Genomic DNA, 18,467 nt, shown 5'->3' with positions numbered 1-18,467 from the left:
ATTAAACTTTAAAATGCATCCTCTGGGTAATTCCTAGTGCTCTATCATAGTTTTTGCTCTATACATCTTCCCATAATATTATTAATAGAGACAGAAAACACTGTAGGCATAAAAACTGTAAATAGGTAGAGATAATTGTAATTTATTTATTCATTCAATCTGTACAAAGTCACTAAAAGTTATCTGAAAGCTGAATGATAGCAGTATAGAAGACAGAAATGCTGCATGTGCAATCTGAAGATAAAAGAGAAGAATGGAATCAGTGGAGAAAAGATTCTGCCAGAATACATGCTGGGAATTTGATCTCTATCCAAAATTCAACTGACTCAGTCATATTTCACTGAGATCACTCAGTGCCTTCCAAAATGAACAGTCATTTTTAAAGTAAGTGTTTTTAGCCCCCTCTATTTATTCTGAACAGGTTGGGCGTCTCACCCAAAAGAATTTACAGTTTAGAGCAAAACCTCTCATTAAATATTATTGCCACTTAGCAGAACAAGAAGCACAAGAGCTACTCCAACTTGAAACTGGTTTTCATTATGATGAAATAGCATCTTGGGAATCCATATTTTTAATACAATGCTGCAGTCAGAAGTCTCAAAGTATGATCCATGTCCTCTGTCTGTAAGCCTGAGATGCTTTTTGAGACACTTTTTTAGTTTCATATGCAGCAAGGTAGGTGTAACACATGCTGAATATCCAGATCTGTTGAGCAGGCAAATTTGAAATTCTTGCATTCTGTAGGTGAAGGATATAAAAGAATATCTATTTGAATAGCACTGCTGCTGTTTTATTTTACACCTTAATAGCATCTGGTATTTAATTCCAAGACATGGTATGCAAGGAGCTGGACCAATGGCATTTAAGTTTCATCTGTTTAAAAGATTTCAGCAAAATTATCTAATACTACCAAATTCCTTCCAATATTAAACTCTCAACCAGGCAATTGTTTTCCATATGCAATTAAGAACTACAGAATGCAACTCCTGTATCTTTACTGGAACTAAATTCAAAGGTTGGAAGCCACTATAAATTGCAGGATAACCCCTAATGCTGATGAGACACTTCCAAATAAATCAAAACTTAATATTAATCAAACACATGTACATTTCATTAGTGTAGAGTGATAAATGTGTAAAATGATAAACAGCTTATGCAGCCCACCATCTGTTCACATTGTTGTGTGCAATGATATTTCACATTTACAGCAAGAGCAAATATATACAACACATTTTTTAAAGCTGTCTCAGAAACAGAACCCATAAATGAGTGTTTACAGCAGCTTTGTTTAACAGGCACACTTTTAAAAGCTGGTACCAAAAAGATTTCTGTTACAAAAATAAAAAACATTGATAGGAGATCTGAAGATTATTTAACTCAAAGAGTTGATAGAAATACTTGGTAATGAAAATCATGAAATGACAGCAGAGCTCTACCTTATCTTTAGCACCACAGTGGGTAAAACTGTAGCATGATTACAGAGCAATAAGATCACAATTGCCAATAGCTCGTAATGAAATAGGATTTCAGAGACAGATTCTCTCATTTCTTGAGTATTTTATATATAAACCAAATGACTGTACAAATGGTCATTAAACAGTAAGACACCAGAGTTGTAGCAGGTTTGATAATTTTTGTCTGGTATTACTCAGCAGAACTTCTTCAGGTGTGAATAATTTGATGAGACTGTACTTCTGCTTCCACCCCAAGCTTTGGCAGGGGGGGCATGACTGCTGCCTCTCACCTAGGATTCAGAAACAAGCTGAAGAAGGTAAATTTGTATCATCAGTAAACTATTTCACCTCTGCCAATTCATTTAATAATCACACCTGTACTTGCTATTAAATGCAATCACGTTCCTTGAAACATTAAAAAAATATTTTTGCTTTTAGTGGCAAAGAGTTCAGAAGGATGTTCTATAAATTGAAAATAGCAAACCTGAGCTGCAGGCACGATTTGTACCTTTTTCCCTTTTTCAACCCAACCTGTCAGCATATTTTTTAAGACCTTTTACTGCAAAACCTTATGTTCTTTTTTTTCCTCTGACTCTTTTCCAAAGCTTTCCTGCACCGAACTTCCTTGCTCATGTTCAACATAAACAGGTGAAAACAGATTACAGAAACAGGTATGTGCTGTGCCTGGTTCTGGGCTACATCAATGGGTACTGGTCATCCAACAAGCCACATGCTGGGCAAACTGTCCCTTGGGACAGCCCACAATTTCAATATCTCTCCTCTATGCATTCCCATATCCCTCCTCTATGTATTCTCAAGCCTCTGGAAAAGCAACAAAACTTTATAACCCTGAAATTCATACTTGATTATCACTTTGTTCCAACTGGGCAGTGGGGTAGAAGTTTATTTGAGAGAATCTGAGGAATAATTTATGAATTAATATTACTTTATACACCAAATGTCTTTCAAAAAATAGTCTAAACTGGAAGCCTGAGCTATCTCAGACTGATTTTACTTTTCAGGTATGCATGAAACATTCTTAAAGTGTTTAAAAGGAACAACACTACTGTGAATATCAAAACTTTTTAACTGTACATCTCTGTTTTTTTCACTTTTGCTAATCCATGTACAGTTTTTTTAGAGCAGGACATTACAAGACAGGAAACAAAAGACTTAAGAGCAAGCTGGAGGCAGCTGAGAAAAATTCAGAGTAGACAATGTTCCCAGACTAAATAATTTGCTAGTAGTGTGCAATGCATTGTATGGCAATGTCTTAAGAGAATTCTCAGCCACATGGCTTCTGCCACATGAACCTCATGTAAAATAACCCTGTGTGAACCACTAGACAAGGAACAGAGAGTTATAAATCTCACTATTGTTAATATCCAGGTCCACCCCTCTGACTTTATCTCACTGAGCATTTATACATAGCAGCATCTAAAACAGAACCCAATAAAAATCATGAAACTTTATTTGAGAAAAAATGATGTGGTCTCCAAGAGCAAAATATCCATCAAGCAATCAATTGGTTGTTTTTTGCCTGTGTGAAATATTCCTTACATGAAAGAGCCTTCCATACAAAGGAGGATATATGAACACCCACGACATCAATAAATTGCTCTTGAACTTTACAAAGAAAAAGATGTTCCTGTTCAGACAGCCTTATAGCCCTGATAACATCAGAGACAAGGACACAGAGAATGACAACAGCTTATGAAGTGGAAGGTTAGAAAAGGATAGGGTAGGGTTGAAAACGGTTTAGAGTGAAGATGAATGGAAGGCAGTAAAGTCATTTGATGGGTGAATTCAAGAGATGCACTTTAGCTGGAAAAAGGCACAAAGGCAGGAGCAAAGGACAAAGGCAGAAGAAGTATTTAACGTGAGATGATTGCCATGAGCACAAAGGAGAGCAAATGACTGCCACCAGCACAGGACAAGCAGGGAGATTCTCTCCTCTCTTTTCACAAAGGCATTTTAGGTAAACTCAAAGGCACCAAAAGAGCTTAAATAGGATGCAGCAGGAGAGAGGACTACGGCAAGATGGAAGTCAGAGCAGCCACACAGATGCTGCCCAGAGGTACAAACATTGGGAATGATTTGTTTCATGTACAGTTACATCCACACACCAGTAAATGCTCACTGAACTGCCTACAGGAAGATAAAGGAAGATTAGAAAAAGAATTGCCTTGAAATTTGTTTCCTGAAGATGAAATTACCACTCCACCCCTCAAATAAATGTGTACTTCCATATTTTAGAGAAAATGAAGGAATGTACTACACTTTCTGGTACTTTATCCTCACATAAGCTACAGTTGGGTGAGTCTCCATTCTTTTGCCACACCCCACCACCTGGCAAAACTTGATTACAGGCTTTACACTGTAAATACCTGCATTTAGTTTGTTTCCATGGGCACATTTAGGACAGGAAAAAACAAATTATCATTACGTAAAAATGTGGATTTTTAAAAAATGAGTTAGTTAATGAGTGTCCTAGAGATTCCTGGGTAGATTTTATAGCCATTGGGACAGGCTGCATAAAGGCATTTTTTTTTCCTGGAATGTATAACTATGCAATGGGTTGAAAAATAAATAAAATAATATATAAAATAAAGTAAACCAAACCAAAATAAAATAAAATATAATCTGCACATTGTAGGATAGCAGATGCATGAGCTGGAACATATTCACCAGAGCAGCCTTCCCGTAGGAAGGTGCAAAAGAAAAAAACACTACCAGAGAAAGAGACCTTTGCAGAGCTTGTTCTATTAATAAACCCCTCCCCTTAATTTCTTCAATGCATCATACTAATCCTCCTATTACCTAAATATTCTCACAGTGAGAAAGGTAGTCAATAATTTTCAAAAGTAAACAAGTACAAAAATTCAGTAATTCTGGCTCAGAAAGCTCCCTGCATTGGTGAAAAAGGGAACAAATTCACCTTGCAGTTATGAACACACATTCTGTCAAAATATGCTGCTCAGAAGCTCTTCCCATCATTGAGCTACTTGAGAAAACAACAAAGGCCCAAATCTGTTACACACATTTACAAACCCCTGACTGCCCACGCTTTCAAAATCCACCATTTTTTGTAAACACACAACATGTGTGAACACAACGACAATTTGTACCTGCAGAACTGGCACACCAGGAGTTTTTGTAGGCTCAAGTGATCCTTCTGCATTTCAAGTAGCTACCCAGTTGTGCACATATCACTGCCTAATCCCAAACCAGTATAAATTTCCCATTTGTGAAGTATTCTTATTCTGTAGACCAGGACGTGAGACAAAGAAAGACACAGTGACCTAGACAATCTGTAGGGAGTTCTTCATTCCCTTGTTATATCCACAGGGCTAATCAGAGGTCAGCTGCAAAGCTGTTTTATTCACTTTTAAGTCATTTATTAAGTCAGCAACTGGTCGTGGTGCCTATGGTTGTGCTGGCTTTAAACTCTTTGTGATGTCAAACTTAAACAATCTTCAAAATTTGCACTCCACAATCATATTTACTGTCAGAAATCCTACTATTTCTTATATATTAGACCTCCTAAATTTATTCTAAATGCTAATGCTTGCATTCTCTTGTCAGGACTGTAATCAAGCATCATCAACAGGCAATAAACATCATGAAGGTGAAGTCCACCTAGAAAGCTTCCTGTGCAAAGAAACTTTTAACAAATTCTCTTGGCAATGTACTTTTCCCTGAGTATTACAGGAAAGGACTGAACAAATACATTTGTTAATAGAGTCTGGAGATCCAAATGAGGAGGCAATCAAAAAAGCTTCAAATTCAAAACTTGCTTTGGATTTATATGATATTTTATGTAATTACAAAATGCATTTAACCAGAAACAATGTCAAGATTCATTGTCTCAAAAACCTGGCACATGAGTTTAATCTGTGTCTTAGATTAAAATAGAAGGTAATAATATAATATATAAATTAGTCCTATGATGAAAATTGATTTATGAATTTGTATCTGTAAACCCAATTATTCACATCTTAATCCAGAGGCTTGTACAAACAAAAGCAGATGGCTCCAGCCCATTGGGCCTCAACTATTCATTTATTTGAACAGGTCCTGAAACAGGCATTGAACAGTCTGGAAAATTCCTGACAATTTAATAAGACAAACAGGAACTTAGTTTACACTCCGATATCCAACACAAACAGCTCTGATTTTTAGTAGTCTTTGACCATATTCCATTTAATCTAATTTAGTGTAAAATATACTGAAGACACTTCATGTACTTGGTTGTCCTAAAGGGTACTACTAAAAAAATAATTATAATAAAAAAAAAGCTTCACAGAGCCAAGGATACAAGCACACAGAAACTCCAGTTGAAATCTTGCATAAATTGTTTTTTTTATAATATTCTACCTGCTCATAGATTTTCCTGGATTGGTGCCCTTAAATGCATGGGAGGCTCTAAAGAAGATGAAACTTGTGAGGAGAGAATTGGATTAGGTGATCTCCAGAGGTGACTTCCCAGCTCAGCAATTCTGTAATTCTCTGGGGTTTCTTCAAAAGAAAAAGTATCCTAAGGGAAGTAACAACCTTCCAGAAAAAGAATTAGGTATGAATTATAGACAATGTACCAGATCATTAGGAACATTGCCACAGTACAAATTCTTTGCATAAATTCAAATATTATGATAAACAAACAAGATGCAGTATATTTAAAGAAAAACACCCTGAGGAGATACAATGCCTTGGGGTTTTTTATTTCATTCTGTCCCCGTAAGGGGACATTTATGTAAGGGGAATATTGTGCCTTTCCTCCTGCAGCTCCCATGGCAAGGGAAGGTGTAGTGTCTGATGTTAACTCCCAGAAAGGGCAGCAGGACAGCCTGAAGGAAAATGTCCCCTCTGAAACCCAGGATCTGCAGGGCTCCTTCAGCCAGGCAGCAGACTTTTCCTTTCATTTCAGTGGCAAAAATCTTTTCTTCTGCAGTATGAGTCTGGGTTCTGCCTGGAGACAGCTAAGCCATGCTGTCGAGGAAGGCTTTAGCCTGCATCTCTTCATCTCCTTGAGAAGCACCAGTACTGCAAATCTTCAGCTGCACTTAGGAACATCTATTTCTGCTAGAAGCTTTGGAATGAAGAGGCATCATCCACTCCAGACTCCTTTGTAGTCATGGCAACTGCATCACATACTTTGTTTCTTAACATTTAGCCAAGCATCATCTTGGAACTTCTTAAAATTCCTTGTCCCTGTCATTCCTGTTAGGCCCGGAACTTCCAAAAAGGACATTTTTCCCCCCCCCAATTTCCATCTTAGGTGTGACTAGTTTGTATTAATCCTTTCTTCCTGTGCCACCTTGCTACAAGCCTAACTAGCTGTTTCCCCCCTATTATCTCCACTCTCTTAACAGAGAGGTGGCAGTAACATCCTCAGACAGCTAGGCCAGCTTTGCTTTTTTAAATGTTTCTGACTTCAGTCAAATTAGCTTATAAAGCTCACAGTGTGTTCTCCTGAGCTACACAGCACTCATGTCAGTGTCTGACCTCTCTTAAGAGAAATACACAACTCATTTTCTCCTAACAACCTGCTAGAGACAAACAGGGGATGGCTGCACTACCCTCTTCCTCAGTCAGCAGCTGAGCAGAGATCTTCTTGAGTATCAGACTGGAACTTCCACCCAGCCAGTGGAAAATGGCAACAAAATGTTTGATCCCAATGTTCGTTAGAAATTGTCATTTTTACCATTTCACACAAGACTCTATTTGTGCATTTTGCTGAAGTGACCATGCAGATATACATACACAGACACAGCATAACAAGAAAACAGAACTGGATAATTTAATGGGGCTTTCCTTATCCCCACCCTACTTTAATTAAGCACATTCAATAATCACCCAGCCTTACTAGAAAAATTAAGCACTGGAAAAATCTATCAAAATGGCTTCTCAATAATATTGTAGTTTGTCCCACTAAAAAACATTGCCAAGAAACACAAACAACAGCATTGTTTCTGCACAGAACTCAATGGTTAAGCTTGGGTTCAAAGTTGAGAACAAACACCAGAAGAAAAGCAGCAGAGTTGATGATCCTTGAGGTCCCTTCCAACCTAACATCCTATGATTCTGTGAGTTGAAGGTTGTTTCTCTTACATATGCCCTGCTTTTAAAGGTGGAACCATGTTACACTACCATTTTCATCTAAAATTTTGCATTTTGCAAACTTTATATCTCACCTAAAAGCTGTAAATAACTACTGTTCTGTGAGACTACATTATAGAGAACATTTAAACATCACCCATTCACTTGGACCCATTCCTATTAAAAGTAATTGTCTCCATTAATCAGTACCTGTTACTATTTTGAATCATCTGGCTTAAGTCACATTTCTTAGGAGGCATTCAATTAACTTTATTGCAGCTGACTGAACTGCAATGTACTGCAATCAATTAAATTACACTTAGGATGAACTTGGCCAGTGGCTCTCAAGTGCAAGAGGTGGCAGCTTTTCATGTCTAACTTCTCTTAGGAAAAATTCAAGGGAGTCCTGCACATCTCTTTTGGTCTCTCACACATCCACCTGAAAAGGTTTGCTTTCCTGGGGGAACTTCAGGACAGTACTACACCTAACTGGTATATATTGATACAAGGCAGTGTGAGGTTGTGACCTACCATGTGACTTAGATGTGCTGAATATTTAAAGGTATGGGAAGGTCAACAATGAACAAAAGATGTGGAGCAGTTGTGTGGGCAGTTGTCTGACCCGTTCTCCATTTCTGCACACTCAGAGCAGTTCCAGGTTTGCACCTGGGAACAAGCTTTAGAGGTGCACAGCATCAGAATCTGGGCACAGTTTGGGCCATAGCTAGGAAGTCTTAAGATTTCATTTCCTTTCTCTACCACATCTCCTCATCTCCCCCCATGTCCTGATAATTCAGGAGCCAAATATGACACCTGGCTGATGCACAATGATCCTGAGGAGAGGGGAGGCCAAATATAATCACAGAGGTTGGATTTGACATTCAGGTTGCCTCCTGCCCTACTTTTCATGGAATTGTGTTGTGCTACTGCTTTTGTCTTCTCAGCAGGGACTTATTTTGGAGATCTGAGTTCCATCAGTAGCTGACAGCTCATCTACTTGCCAGTATGTTTGTTTCTTTTAGCCTTAAAATAAACTCCATTAAAAAAATGTATGTTCTAATTTAAAATTAAAATGAAGTTTGAAGTGTAACAGAGAGTATCTTAGCATTCATTTAATGAACATGCCTATTATATGCAATTTGGTCTCACATGCCATTATAATCTATAAATTATGATACACAGCCAGCACCAAGAATAGGGTACCAAAAATAGCAAACTAGAGGTCACCTGTATACCAGTGAAACATCTCTAGCATGTCTGCCCTTCACAGATGAAAGCAAGCATGAAAATCTAAAACTGCTTAACCAGTGCAACAGGAGCTGCTTTCACCTCACTTCTCTGCCATACCCATAGCCATTATCCTCAGCAAACTGTTTTTCCACATAAAGAAAACACATGCAACCTAAGCTGCATATTAAGGCAGTGGTTCTGCAGTGCAAAATGAAGTTTAACAGACTCTTACACCTCCACCCACCCCTCTAGTTGCAGCTCTCTCAGCAGAGTCAGTAATGCTTTGTGAGGCCCCTCTGATAAGCTGAATCCATGGGGTGGGGGAGGACAATTTGATAATTTGAATCTGGATCCTTCCAGTGCAATGGTTACACACTGCATGGTTTCACAAATTACCATTGTGATCTGGCTGCCAGGCCAGTGATGGGCAGCACAGTTGTCCCTTGAGTTGATAAGATGCAGACAAGCATCCTTTTGGCAGTCTGGTACTACCATACACCCCTGTTGTATCCCTCAGCTCTTCTGGGACAACTCTTTGCAGGGCAGTATGAAGAACAGGATCCACTTTGGACATTTCTAAGCCAGGCCTATTTCTGAAGCCAGCTCCCTGAGCAGTTTCCCAAACAGCTTCACCTGTGCCACTGAGTGGGTGCATAGGGACAGGAATGAAGAAGAGAGGAAGCTGGAGCCAGCATTGCTCCTACAACTGCGTGTGCAATTACACCTGGGAGCAGCACTCATCCCACAAGTTGGTCTTTGAAGTGATTAAATGCTTCAGACCCCACTTAAACAATTCCCAGCTTACCACTTTTTAAAACCATGAGGCTATGTTCAACCCTAAAAATCCATCCTTTCTAAAAATCAGGAGCACAGTGCTATTATGCAAGCACTGAGAAGACAATAGATCTTAATTTGAATTCTGAATGAAGCACTTGGTAAGTATTTACAATGGGTAGAAGATAGCAGGCTGATCCCTTCTATTTTTAAAACTGTGCAGATCTACATTAAAGGCTATTAGGCAGAGAATTCTAAAATATATATCAAAAGATAAATACTGCATCAGAATCACACTACAACTCCAACTCAGCCTCACCTTGGGGCCTTTGAGCCTTCTTCAGTTCAGCTGTCTTGAAAAGGGGAAAATTAACTAATCCACTAAAACATGCATAACCAACCACCAACCACTAAAGTCCAAGGAATGGAGGTGAAAAGCTCTATCAGATTTTACCAGGTAGCACAACACATCATGAAATCCAACAATGGACAATCCTCTGGCATCTACTCTTGCTGACAAGTGTCAGAACTCACCAGATGGATCCACAAGGATAACAACACAAATCCTACTCCTCTTAGTTTGTAAAAGTATATTGGAATGCATATCCACAATAATGATGTAAACCAGACATTAACCTCAGATACAGTCACACAACATCAACTCAACAAAAACTTAAGAGCAACAGAAGAGAACTTGGGCATTTCTCTTTAGAGAAATGTGTTTATAAGAGCACCTTTCATTAATTTATGGATCTTTTTGTTACCACCTCAAAGAAGCAATGTACTAATTTACCTACTATCCACACAGAATGATTTTTTACCATCTCAAGCAAGAGTGCAAATGCAAAAAGTTTCACTGTTAAGAAGGCATGATTTGTTTTGGTGAGTGAACAAGCAGCACAGAAGTCTAACAGCAGACTCCTCAGAGCATTTTGTCAGAGTGAATAAGAATCACCAACAAACCTTTCATTAAGTTTGATTTTATTTGTAAATAGTTTGAAGTAAAAATCTATTTTTGTATGATCTGATGACTCACAGAGCACGAGGAAGTTTTCTGGCCTTTAGAGCAGCTCCACCCAGCCTACACAGAATGCTGGTCCTGAGGCAAGATCCTTGCAAGCAAAAGGCAGAATCAGTTGAGCAAGGTTTTGCCTTCTGCATTGCTCCAAGTCTGTGGGTGCCCGCAGCAGCAAGATGATGCAGCCTGTCTTTTGGAAACATTTGCTCAACAGTCAAATTCTGTATCAAAACAAGAAGGAAACATTTCTTCGGAAATGTTTCTTTTCATCTAGTGGCCAAAAAGAACCCAAACCTGTCCTTCTCTTGCTTTCAACACCTAAAGTTAGCAACAAAATTGCCTGCTTTGCAAGCAGCAGTCAGCTGTGCAATGTGTTGGATGAATCAGTGCTGTTACGCGCTGACATTTTAGGAACACACTGAAGAGCTCCACGACCATGGAGAAATGTAGCAACTCATCAGAAGCCCAGTATTGAAATAAACATGCCACAAAACTGAACACAGACACTGAGGAGAGGGAGACAAATGAAGCACAAGAGAAAATAACATAACAGGTTTTTCAATTAGGAAACGGCAGCCTCATTTGTAACAACAGTAATTTTGCAGATTTGTTGCCCTGCCTTTTGTTGTGTATTAAATAAAAAAACTCAAAATGAAACAAACAACCCGACCAACAAATCCAAAACATTCACAGACAGCAAAACCCAGTAAGCTTGATCCTGTGTGTTATCTTTTCAGAATGAGAATGAAGTCTAAAACAAGCAAGAAAAGACCAGAAAAAGAACTTTGGGAATGTGTACAACAAGGCAAGAGTAGAAATGGATGATGCTGATGCAGGCTGAAAGGCTGAAATGCTTGGTGCTTCCACACGTAATGAAGAGCAGCTTGGATGTAAACACCAAATATTTTGAAAATCCCTTATAATTTAAATTCAATTGCTTTCATAGAATCATCAGAGTTGGAAGGGACCTCTAGAGATCATCAAATCCAACCCGTCCACTAAAGCAGGGTGTGGAGTATTGTAACTAAGTATTGTAGAATGGCATTTAAATGCCAACCCTACACAAAAGTTTAAAACTTAGAGGCCCTTTGCAAAGAGCCAGCATTTCCCACAAAGTTCTAATTGCCAAAAGCTGTGTCCAGGTGACTTTTATACTACCTGTGAAAATCAGATGGACAGCCTCAGTGAGACAGGAGCTCCAGTTCCTGAAGGGCTTAGCAACTTGCCTGCCACTGAAAAGGACAGAGCCACCCAAGATACTGGGATGACTTCTCTGAACACTTGAAGTGCCAAAGCTTAATCCTAAATCATCACCATCATCAGTGCATGACCACTCAAATGCTCACTCCTGACAGCAATACAGATGGCAGGTTACATGCTGCAGCCCAGCTGCCTTCCTGAGCACTGAACTCCCTGCTGGGCTCCTAAATCCTGTTTGGACAATACCTGCAAGGGCACTCCTGCCAGAGCCTCTGAAGGACCTGGAAATCAGCATGGGATGAGGACCATTTCCAGGAGACATGATGGAGGCAGCTGCCTTGCTTTGAAAGCTGATTCTAGTTCTGATTGTGCATTGTTCCATGCCAGTGGCCATCCATGCCAGAAAACTTTCAATACTTTAACTGTATGTGGATTGTACAGGCTAGAGAGATTATCAGGGGAAAAAAATTTTACATTTTGCCAAACATGCATCAGATGCCATTAATAGTTACTGGTTTCATTGCACAAGTAGCAATAAGTGTCACCAATGATATGTAGCTCACCTGGCTTTGCAGGGGGATACACTAATGTGGAGACAGAACTGTGAGAGAGGAACACTCACCATCCCAAAATACACATTTTAGGTGACTTCAAGGCAGTAACTGATTCTCTTTGTATGCCACAGTATTTTATCCCAGCCTCTATTTTTTTTTTCTAATTGCACAAACTGCAGGAGCATCTCAAGTGATTTTTCTCCAAATACCTCGACCTAAATAATTTTTGTCCCAGCTACTGACACTGCCAAGTCAGTCTAGTGGTAGAGAGAAAATTTCAGTGTACTCTAAAACTCTTTCTATTGATTGTCTGGTGGTTTGGTTGGTTGTTTTTTTGTTTTGTTTTGTTTTTTTGGACTACAAGAATGACAGCCATAAAAGATGTGACTTAGATCCCAAAGATTAACCATGGTAACATGAAAGCTTCAGTTCTAGGAAACTTGCTGTAAAAAGCAAACTTAATGTGAGCCACTCACTCATGTGTACCCCAAATCCTGCTGAAGCAGCACTGGTGGCATTGCTCCAGTCACAGGCAGAATGTCTTCTGCCATGTGGTTTCCTTATCACGTGTTTGTTCTAATAGCATCTTCCTGCTGAATGCAAGGAATTCCTGATGTAAAGCTCCTGAGAGTTTCTGAAATACTCTGAAAACTATTTTTAGACATTCTAAATATGAGCTTTTGGAAATAGCTAAGTGATCAGTTGTTAATAATGTAGTTTCTTTTGCACACACACACACACACACATATATATATGCATATATATATAAATGTATGCTTATCAGTAAGAATCCATTTCTAACTAAAGAAGCAAAATTCAGTCCAGAGAAAAATGTAAGTGTGCATTTGACAAGATATAGATCTGCTATAAATAACTCCAATAATAGGCATGGGAGCAGTAAAAGCTCGTGTTCTGAGGCAGAAATTTAAAAATAAATATATAAACCAGACAAAATATGCCATTAATTAACCCTTAATATTTTCTAAGTGGGGAAGAGCAGCTATAATCTGATGCAGCCTTCACTTACTCAAATGGCTGATCTTGGTAGAAAAGGCAAAGACTACATAAAAATAACACAAAAGGACAAAGGACTGAGAAAATAATTCAGTCTTCTCAACAACATATTGACTCCAATTTTAGTCATTTTCAAAACAGAAAGCTGAAAAGCAATTTTGCTCAAGTTTGCATAGCAGTTCTTTCCCAGTGTTCTTGCTCAGAATGAAAGTGTTGAAAAATTTATGCTGCTGGAGGGACCAGATCTCATTATTTAATTCAGAAATTGATTTTATCAAAACCTGGGAAAACTAAGTTGTAAAACTGACTGGTCTTCTTTGTCAAGGTCGGGGATTATCCCTATGGGCTTGATGGCTGTCTCTTTGGAAACACCAGCAATCAATCCCTGGCTGATGTGGTAATGCTCTTGTGAATCCTTCCCTATCCACACTGAATATCCCAATCCCTCTCCTTTTGATCTTAAAGACAACAAAGGGCACTTCATCCTTCCCTTCATTACAATTTATTCTGAGAACATTTCTAGAGACAGGATGATTCTCAAGGTGTGTGGGAGAAGACTGCACTGGAAGCACCTGAGCCTGCATGGAGCAATCTGGCGTTCTGCAAGGATGCAGAGTGACACCTGGCAGAGACATGAGCCTGGATCCTGGAAGAAATACAGAGACACCAGCATGGGGCTGTCCCCAGGCTAATTAGCACCACATGGACACATTTTTGTCACTCCTGTTTCCCCAGCTACTACATCCAATGCCAGCTCAAGGCTCTTTCTACTCCAGGCAATGCACAGTGTTCACATGTGCAGCCACGTTGGTAACAAGAAATACACAGGGAGAAGGGGCAGGGATGACACGTGGATATTGGTGTTGAAGGTGTTAAGTGTGGTTTTCAAAATTTAATCAAAATCAATCTGATTTTGTATGCTAATGACTGCAGCGTTCTCAGAACATAAGGGATTAATGAGCTAAAGCATTCAGGAGTTCTACCTCAGCAGATAAATGTGAGGAAGTGACTCTAAAGATTAAGTGATTGCTCAGAATTTTGATTTTGCACTGAAAGAGAGGAAGAAGGGTTAACCCTGCCATTTTGTGACCAGATTTTTTCCTTGACTTCTGAGAAAAATATTTATACTACCAATAAGCTGAAGAGTGTAGACATGGACTCCTTCAGAAAAACAGAAAGCTGACACAAGCTTATTCCACCACCTTTATCCTACTTACTTCAGTAACATCAACTAAATAATCAGGGAAATAGGAGGGAATTAAGAACTAGGATCAAAGTTTGTCCTCTAATCATGGACAAGGTTTCTCACAACACTGAGGAGCTGTCTCCAGCTAACAAGGCTTAACTGGTAAGTAGGACAGAGTTTGTTGTCTTCAGCCAGAAAACATATTTCCAAACAAGAGAGTGCAATGAAACATTCTTAAAAGTCAAAGTTAGAAAAGAAGGATGGATTGCAAATTGTAATAAAAAATAAAGATTAGTTTCCTCCATCTGGAAAAGACAAAGCAATCTTTCACTTTTCAAACCAGTATGGGGAAAGCCATGTATTTCACTTTTTTTTACTTCTTGCTTTGCCTTCTAAGCAAGCAAATGACTTGTGTAACTTTAATTTTTAAAAAGTCTTTTATACTGCATTCATCACAGCTCCAACTGAACCATTAGCAAAGTCCTATTAAATCTTTCCATAGGGAAATCATAATTACCAACTGGGACTTGAGGGCTTCCCAATTATCTTCTTTGTTCCTGTTTTTGCCTTTAGTTTTCACTGGAAGAGTTACAGTCATTTGAGCTTGAAGCAATTGAGCTACTTTTACTTTTTCCTCTTCATGCTTTTAAAAATGAGGATTGCTTGTTTACAGAGCTACATGGGCAACATCTCACTTGTTAAAGAAGCATCTCTGAGCTGCCTCCCTATCTAGCATTCCCACTGTTGGCCCTCAGGTTAATAAAGAACACTTTCACTTAACTACGTATAACTGGATTTCTTCCTTTTTAAAAAAAAAAAAAATTGTTTCACTGCAGGGTTACCCTATAATTTCTCAAGAGGAGATGAAGAATTTTGTTTGACATAACTGTAGCCCATCTGGAAGGCTGCAAGAGCTCTAACATGCCCAAAAGCTATGATTTAATATAGTTAGAAGACAGCTGGGCAAAAACAGCAAATGACAAAAACCTCATTGAACATTACATAGTTTCAGAACTCTTTTCACTGCAGACCCCATATTAGTTAAAAGCTTCCTGGGTAATACTTAAGGCACAGAAACAATACAGGGTGGTTACTTATTTTCTTTCCCATCGTTGTGCAGCAAGACAGATTAAAAAGACAGGCAAAGAAAAAGCAGGCACTTTGAGGTTTTGCCAGTGTTTTGATTAGTGGCCAAAGTCAGTGAACTGTACTGTGTCTTGTCTTTTATGTAAGACTAAGGATGAGTCAGGCAAGACTAAAATAAACACCTTTAGAGAGGCAGCCTTGCTAATAATAGCTGCTACATCTTGATAGCATCTTCCTCTCTTGAAACTATTCTGTGACTAAAACAGTAGTATGGACCACAGCACACACATAGCTCAATTTTACCTCAGCTGATTTTACCTTAGTGATTTATTTTCCTGTTGATATAAAACCTAATAATTCCCACTAGACAGAGGGGTACAGCAGTTTCAGAAATGTGTTATCAAAGAGAGATTTCTACATCCATTAATCCTGCCTGACAGTGATACCAAAAGGAAGACAGGTTTCTGACTGCAATAGTAACATAGAAAGCAGGAACTTTTAGTATTTACTATTACTAAAACATAAATCATGTCTGTGAACTGGTTTAGGCAAAGAGAGGATAGTTTCAACATATACTTCCCATGACCAACACACAAATTACCTTTTGATACTTTAAGAAATTAAACCATTAAATGTCTTTCATGTGTCATTGGGCCAGAATGAGTATAACCATCTCCAATGTGTTCTTTAAAGCAAACACAAAAAGGAGATGTGTGTGAAGTGCAGAGTATGCAATGTTATCTAAGGAGAGAACCTTCCATTGCACAGCAAAGCTTAACAAGCAAAATGAAAGGGAAACTTCTCTGGACCATGAAGAACTATTCATGCTTATCCCAACAGACAAGCTTTTCCTGCTCAAATGTGCTCCAGACAACTGTATTGGATTTATTTTTCTCTAGGTTTAAATAGATTTCAGACACTATCAAGCTCTCTAGCCTCTCCATAACAACCACCACCTCCTGTTCCTTCATCTTAGCAGTTAACACAACAGCTGAACAATAGACTTGATATATGGGTGCTTATTCTCCAGACAGCCAATAACAATAAATCACTGCTTCTGGTTTGATCAGAGCTCTGCTGTGAAGACTCATCCTAGTTAGAAGCTACTTCTCCATCAGAATTGTTTTAATGAAACATAGTCAGAATGATAGTATTTTAAAACCCACATTTTATAGTTCAGGGGGTGTGTATCACTTTTGTAGAAAAACAAGGAAAAGCCCAGCAGGTTCAGCACAACCAATCTGTCATTACAAGCCTCAAACAGGATTCCTGTCAGGTCACTGGCTGTTATTAGAAAAACATTGTCGATAACTTCCTTTAAGATTTAAAAACCCATTTAGCTTTTCATTTCTTCCATGAAGAGCTTTCAATTATGTAGCCAAACTCAGGAAAGTGAAGCAACAACTGATTCTTTTGTGGCTTTCATAGTCCCTATCATATCATACACATAAGCCATTTGTGTTTTATCAGACACCAAAACAATTTAATCTTCTTTCTTGTGCACTTCTGCATTTTTTCTGCCAAAGAGAGGTACTGAGATTAGAAAATTAATTGTCCTGGCAGCAAGAACAGTTTTTTTCTAGCCTTTAAAAACACTAAGAAATATGACAACTTGGAATACTTTCAGCAATAACCATAATCTAGGAAGTATCAGGCATATTGATTTCATGCAAGAGTGTGTCCATACATACGTAGTAAATCTCAGACTTCTGATCACATAGTGGAAGAAAAAGACAGAGGATACCTTTTAGCATTGGAGGAACTGTGCATCCCACGTACCTGCAAAGCTTGATTTATATCTTTACACCTATCTTTAATTTCACAGGAGCTTTAAGATTAAGCATAGTTGTCAAATTCTATCCCCTTGGCTTTGACAAACTGTGTTAGAGAAGTTTCTTCTGAACCAGTCATCCACTCAGTGAATTAGAAAAGATGACTGGACATGTTTTTCCTCACAAGGCAAAAGCAAAATATTTCAGTAGATTACAGTAAGACAAAAAGAGAATTTCCTTAGTGAATTAAAAGGACACAGAAATGGTGTTTAATTTCAGCTTCCTAAATTTCCTCCCATCAGCATCCAAGAAAGCTGCCCTGAGTATTTATACTAGACACTAGTTAAAAACACTCTCTTAAGATCATGAACAAAATCTATGAACTAAGTTAACAGGCTGTTAAAAACTTTCTCATAACTCAGACTTGAAGCAGAATGGAAGATGAAGACCATAATAGTCTGTATTCTGTTAGACCACCAAGAGCTCTACTGGTAGGCAGGCCTGCAGCTCTCCTGTGAGGAAGGTACCTGCATGGCAGAAAGGAGCAGAAATTGTCTTTCTGTCTCTGCTCTGCCAAATGTCTCTCCCAGTACAACATGTGTTTCACACAGAACATCCCAGATGGATACTTAAAGAGTTCATTAATTCCCCAAGCTCTGACTCCTGAGGATCTGTGCAACACAGACGTTTCTAAAATAAGATGGGAGAGGTAAGAGGGGGAAGGGACTGAATTTAAGGTGGGTGTGTAGGGGTGTAACGAGGAGTAGGAGTCAGCAACAACTCTGGATTCCGTTCTTTGGATCAACAGCTCAAAGAATTGTCTAATTCAACTGAAATAATCAGTACACAAAGTACATTTCCAGAAAAGCTTCTCTTTTGTGACATCAGGCACAAATTTGTAGTTATAGTTTTCCTAAGAACTGCAGATTGTATTAGTTGTAACATTAGTTACAGTGATCCTTAACCTTTAAAGGAGCAAGTATGTGGCCCACTAATATTTTTGGAGGAAAATCTTCCTAACACTCCAACTGCCAGAACATTTCATTAACCCTCACATCTTTGGTTTCTTGGCTCCAATCC

General features: G+C 38.7%; 1 protein-coding gene across 3 annotated transcripts in view; it reads right to left on the bottom strand.

Moving 5' to 3' along the window:
* The window catches only part of SHANK2 (SH3 and multiple ankyrin repeat domains 2), a 243,806-nt gene that overhangs the window by 41,022 nt on the left and 184,317 nt on the right, over window positions 1–18,467 (bottom strand). The gene's annotated exons all lie outside the window — the stretch shown is intronic.

Source organism: Calypte anna, chromosome 5, assembly GCF_003957555.1.
Source record: "Calypte anna isolate BGI_N300 chromosome 5, bCalAnn1_v1.p, whole genome shotgun sequence".
In the NCBI taxonomy this organism is placed as follows: Eukaryota; Metazoa; Chordata; class Aves; order Apodiformes; family Trochilidae; genus Calypte; species Calypte anna.
This window is presented reverse-complemented; position numbering and strand designations above follow the sequence as displayed.